The sequence below is a fragment of the Myotis brandtii genome, unplaced genomic scaffold (assembly GCF_000412655.1).
Source record: "Myotis brandtii unplaced genomic scaffold, ASM41265v1 scaffold601, whole genome shotgun sequence".
Lineage (NCBI taxonomy): Eukaryota > Metazoa > Chordata > Mammalia > Chiroptera > Vespertilionidae > Myotis > Myotis brandtii.
In genome coordinates this window covers 61,999-68,091 of record NW_005370276.1, presented here as the reverse complement: position 1 = coordinate 68,091, position 6,093 = coordinate 61,999, and the positions used below count along the sequence as shown (strand labels likewise).

The following is a 6,093-nucleotide window of genomic DNA, read 5'->3' as shown; positions in this document are numbered from 1 at the left end:
TTTCACCAATGAGGCCTAAGGAAGAACTTCCCCTAGAAGTGGGGGCTCCTGGTCACAGGCAGGAGCTGGGCCCCCCTTCCCCTTCAGCCCTAATTGCCAAGATGTCATGGTGGGGAGAGGAGGGGATTAGGCAGATGGGTGCCCCTCCCCCTCCCAGCCAATGTCACCTCCCGGGGCCCAGTCCCCCACCCGGGCCAGGATTACCCTCCGAGATCCAGGCCACATGGCAAATGACATCACTGCCAGCCGGGGCTTAAAGTCTCCCCATGTGAGGGGACCCGTCTCCTTCAGCCTCTGCCATCTGACAGCTGTCCTGGACGTCTCTCGTCCTGAAGGTGAGTGTCTGCGGGAGCACCGGAGGGGACGGGGACGGGCGTGAGAGAGGGGACAGGAGCGGGCAGAAGTCGGGCTCATTGTGTTCCAGACTGTTTCCATGTCTGATGGCAGAATCCCACGTGGAACAGAGGTTCCACCTGACAGTGGGGGACCCCCGCTGGGTTGTGACTGCAGCAAGAGAGAATGAGGGTGGATGGCGGGGGGCATGGCTTGGGGACACTGGAGGAGTCAGGGGCAATGACACCACCGAGCTCTCTCGGTTCCCAGGGCTGGGGGCCTCTCGCCCGCTTGACGGCACCCAGCGCACCTCCCTGTGGTATTTTCTTTAAAACTCCTCACCGCCTGAAACTTTCTCATCCTTTGTGCGTTTGTCCACTGACCGCCTGTCTCCTCCCATGCCTGGCATGTGCTGGGGATGCCCAAGTATTTGTTGAATAGATGGATGAGTGACAAGTAGAACTGAGGCCACACAGAGGGCCAAGGTTTTGGGGCTACAGGAGGGAGGGAGGGGAGACTGAGAGAATGAATGCCGAAGGGGCCTGGGAAGGGGACGATTTGGGGGTCACAGTGCTGGTGAACTGATTACGTGGGGACCTCACTGCGCCCAGAGGCTCTGGCTTTCCCAGGTCCCCTCTTGGGTGGTGGCCCATGCGCCTCCGGTCCTGGTCCCACGGATGAAGGAGCCCACGGGCCACGGAGATCAGAAGGAGGACCTGGAATGAGGCTGAGCTGGGGGAGTCCCGCCAAGGCTGACGTGGAGCTCTTGAGTCTGGGAGGGAAGCCTGCCCTTTCTCGCTGTGCAGCCTTGGGCCCTTCACGTGCCCTCTCTGGGCCTCAGTCAGATGAGCCACGGCCAGCCCGTGTCACTGGCCTCATCCTGCTTTGGGGGAATCCCGGGTAGATTTGAGGGTCAAGGGCAGGGCTCTGGCGCCTGAGCTCTCTGGGTTCTGTTCCGGGCTGTGCCAGACACACCTTGTGTGACCTTGAGAACGGGCAGAACCACACGCAGCCTCAGTTCTCTCATTGGAGAATTGGACGTCCGAGCTCTGTGGATTGGTGGTGGTGAGGGTCCTAAGAGGCCGTGTAGCTTGGCGATCGGGAGGGCGCAGGCTCAGGGGACAGGCGCTGGCTCTGCGCTGGCTCTGCCACCGACGTGCAAGACGAGACTGGGACTCGCCTTTAAGCCTGTTTCTCCCTCTGAGTCGTGAGATAATAACGAAGTTTTCACTGGATTATTGTTCCCAAGGTCTTGTTCTGAGGCCCTGGCTGCAGCGTCCCAGCAGTTGGGCACCCCAACTGGAGGTCGCCTGGTTGTGGCTGCCAGACCTGGGGGGGCCCTTCCTCCCCACCCTCAGCCTCAGTTTCCCCGCCTGTAGAAAGGGATGATCTCCATCCCCACCAGGTGGGTGTGAGCCTCCAGGCCGCACCTGGCAGAGCACCTGCCCAGGTAGGAGTCTGGACCCAGTGGCTGCTGAACCCCAGGAGCCCCGAGCACCCGGAGGTGGGTCCCCAGGGCAGGGACAACGGTCTCCCTCTTCCTACTCTTTGGGATCCTGAAACATCGTGGCCTTGAAGTTCACCCGGCAGGCTGGTCACAGGGCTGCTGCCTGGCTGGTGTAAGTTCTAACAAAAGGCGAACGTTGTTGTCTGAGCTCCTTCAGGCCAGACACAGCCTCCGGCCGAGTGGCCGCCGAGGGAAGCAGCCCTGACATCCTGAGAGCATCGGCTGCCTCACTGCCAAACCCAGAGTCTTCAATGCGTGTCCACTACTATTTTTGGTGTTGTTATTTTTTTGAATATTTTATGTATTGACTAGAGAGAGAAGAAGGGAGAGAGAAAGAGAGAAGAACATGGATTTTGTTGTTTTTTTGAATATTTTATGTATTGACTAGAGAGAGAAGGGAGAGAGAAAGAAAGAGGAACATGGATTTTGTTGATATATATATATTGATTTCAGAGAAGAAGGAAGAGAGAGAGAGAGAGATAGAAACATCAATGTTGAGAGAGAATCATTGATTGGCTGCCTCCTGCATGCCCCCCACATTGGAGATCGAGCCCGAAACTCAGGCATGTGCCCTTGATTGGAATTGAACCTTGACCTCTTGGTTCATAGGTCCATGCTCAGCCACTGAACCACGCCGGCCGGGTAGTTCCACTTAGTTATGCATTCATTGGCTGATTCTTGTATGTGCCCTGACCGGGATTCGAAGCCACAACTTGGCGTATCAGGGCAGCACTCTAACCACTGAACTACTGGGTTAGGGCCTGTTGTTATTATTCTTTGCTCAAATCTTGTCCGCTGTCTGAGGAGTGGGCAAACCCTATGTCCCAGAGGTCATTATCATTATCAGCTGCTTGATAGGGAGTGAGGCTCACATTCCCTACCCACAGGATGGAATCCCAGGCTTTCTGGAAGGCCAGCCACTGGCACAATAGCCTGGCAAGGATTCCAGGGCGAAGACGCTGGAAGTAGATGGTCTTGTTCTGGGCCCAGCAAATTGTCCGAAACCGGACACATTCATGATTCTCCATGTTTCCACTCTCTCTGGAGGTTCCGATGGAACATCATCGCTCCCTGGAGAAGAGAGAGAGGACACAGGGAAGCCAGGGGCAGGGGTGGTGGGGGGAGGGAGGGGACTGGGAGAACAGGGCCATCAGGAATTCTCCAGGAATCCCAGGGCCCCACACATAGCCTGGGCGAGTCCCGGCACCTGAGCCTGCAGATGTTCTCATCTGTAAAATGGGGACATCCTAGTAATACAGGTTCTACCTCCATGGGTTGTGCTGAGGAGTTGGTGATATCTCCATGGAGAAGGCTTGGGTGTGAGTGATCTATGGCTGTGTAACAAGCTACCCCAAACGAAGCTTAAGACGGTAAAGGTTTATGATGTCCCACAGTTTCTGAGGGACAGGAGTCCAGGAGCAGTGGGGCTGCCTGGTTCTGGCTCGGGTGACTCAGGCCGCTGTGTTCAGAATCTCACCAGGGCTGCTTGTTTGAGGGCTTGACTGGGGGCTTGATCCCATGGCTGTTGGCAGGAGGCCTCGGTTCCCGGCTGCACAGACCTCCCTACAGGTGGCTTGAGCGCCCTCCAGGGAAGGAGACAGTTGCGAAGTCTCACTGTCATTTCTGACAGCCTGTTAGTTGCACACATCAGCCCTGGTCAGTGGGAAGGACAGTTCAAGGGTGTGAAGACCAGGGTGAAGATGATTGGGTGCCACTAGGACACCAATAGATCCTTATGATTTAACTAGAAGCTCGGTGCACAAAAGTTCATGCACTCAGGGGGGTCCCTCAGCCCAGCCTGCACCCTCTCGCAGTCCGGGACCCCTCCGGGGATGTCCACCTGCCGGTTCAGGCCCGCTCCCCGGGGGATCTTTAGTCGGACATCCTTAGCGCTGCTGCGCAGGTGGGAGAGGCTCCTGCCACGGCTGCTGCACTTTCAGCCATCAGCCTGGCTTGTGGCTGAGTGGAGCTCCCCCTGTGGGAGCTCACTGACCACCAGGGGGCAGCTTTTGCGTCACTGACCACCAGGGGTCAGTGCACGTCATAGCGACCAGTCGTTCTTGATCATTCTGCTGTTAGGGTCAATTTGCATATTACCCTTTTATTATATAGGATGTTACTGTTTCTGCTGTTACTATTACCAGCACTGAGCCCCCCCAGGACCTTCCTGTCAGGTTCTACGTAACCTTAGTCCACGTTCCCCCTTGATTGCTCCTTCTAGTCATGCTGGACACCTTGTTTCTCCTCCAACAAGAAAGAGAACCGATCCCAGCCTCCAGGCCTTTGCGCCTGCTGTTCCCTCTGCCTGGAACAGCGTGGGCCCTGAGATCTGGCCATGGCTGGCACGGAGTCCTTCCCTTGGCAGCTCCAAGGTCACCCCCTTACGGAGAGGTCTTCCCTGATCTGCATTAGATTCCTCGCCCTCACCCACAGCTGCCATTATGATATCACCCCTGTTTAGTTTTCCTCGGAGTTCTTGAAACTCTCTGAAAGCGTTTTGATTTTCTGATGGGGAAAAAAAATCAAATCTGCTTCCTTGTTCACTGCCCGTTTCTCTGACTGGAACCTGGAAGTTCACTCCCATGAGAACAGAGAGGCTGTGTGTCTTGTTCTTGTTGCACCCCTGATTCTCAGAGCCTGGTGAATGCACTTGCCTTTCCAATATTTATTGGGGTGCTCGCTTCAGCAGCACATATACTAAAATTGGAACGATACAGAGATTAGCATGGGCCCTGCACAAGGATGATGTGCAAATTCGTGAAGCGTTCCATATTTAAAATGTATATATTTATCGGGGGTGCTGGGAACACAGCAGGGACGGAAATATATCTTGTCCCTGCACTCGGGTAGTTGACAGAGTTGGGGGAGACAGATGGGTAGACAAATGTCTGTGTGTTCTACTTAATACGTGCAAAGTCCTGAGGAGCAGGAGAGAAATGGGCCCGTGTGTGTGTGTGTGTGTGTGTGTGTGTGTGTGTGTGTGAGAGAGAGAGAGAGAGAGTAACATCCAGCTAAGGATGTGGCCTCCCTGGGAAGTTATGTTTGAGCTGGAATGAGAGGAGGAGGGGTTTGCTGCTGAGGGGACTTTGAACTGGGGACAGGTATTCCTGGCTCAGGGAACAACACGTGCCATCCCTGGGAAGCTGCGAGTAACCTTAATGAGGGCAATACAGGGGGGTTTGCTGCTGAGGGGACTTTGAACTGGGGACAGGCATTCCTGGCTCAGGAAACAGCACGTGCCATCCCTGGGAAGCTGCAAGGTAACCTTAATGAGGGCAATACAGACCCATGGAAAGGTTCTTGTGTTTTTTTTCTTTCTTTTCTTTTGTTGTTGTTGTTGTTTTTTGTTTTTTTTTTAGAGTTTATGGTTGCTTTTGTTTTTGAAAAGGTTACATGTATATATGGTTAAAAAGTTATCCATTCATGCATATAAGCCAAACCAATGGACATGGACAACAGGGGGATGAGAGCATGAGTGGGGGGGGGAGAATGGGGGTTAATGGGGTGGATGAGGACACATTTGTAATACCTTAACTAATTAAAAAAAAAAGTTATCCAGCCCTGGCCGGTGGCTCAGTGAGTTGGAGCATCCTCCTGTACATGGAAAGGTTGCAGGTTTGATTCCTGGTCAGAGCACACACCTAAGTTGTGGGTTCGATCCCTGGGCGGGGCTTATGGGAGGCAACTGATGGATGTTTCTCTTTCATCTCTGTCTCTCTCTCTCTCTCTTCCTCTCTCAAATCAATAAACATATGTTTGGCTGAGGATAAAAAAAATCATCCTTGTGCAGGGGCCATGCTGATCTCTGTATCATTCCAGTTTTAGTATATGTGCTGCCGAAGCAGAGCGAGCACCCCAATAAATATTGGAAAAGCAAGTGCATTCACCAGGCTCTGAGAACGAGGGGTGCAACAAGAAACAAGACACATAGCCTCTCTGGTCTCATGGGAGTGAACTTCCAGGTTCCAGTCAGAGAAACGGGCAGTGAACAAGGAAGTAGATTTTTTTTTCTTCAGAAAATCAAAATGCTTTCAGAGAGTTTCACCTCTGAAACTAATATATTGAATGTCAAATGTAGTTGAATTTTTTTTAAAAAAGAGCCCTGGCTGGTTTGGCTCAGTGGATAGAGCGTTGGCCTGGAGACTGAAGGGTCCCGGGTTCGATTCCGGTCAAGGGCACGTGCCCGGGTTGTGGGCTCGATCCTTAGTAAGGGGCATGCAGGAGGCAGCCAATCAATGATTCTCTCTCATCAT

The 6,093-nt window shown here is 53.6% G+C and overlaps 1 protein-coding gene across 1 annotated transcript in view; it reads left to right on the top strand.

Annotated features, from left to right (window-relative positions):
* The first annotated feature begins 295 nt into the window (after positions 1 to 295).
* CRX (cone-rod homeobox) overlaps positions 296 to 6,093 on the top strand; it is a 12,710-nt gene continuing 6,912 nt past the window's right edge. The window contains exon 1 of the mRNA XM_014550527.1: positions 296 to 335. The gene's annotated coding sequence lies outside the window, so the exon portion shown is untranslated. The remainder of the gene's footprint in view (positions 336 to 6,093) is intronic.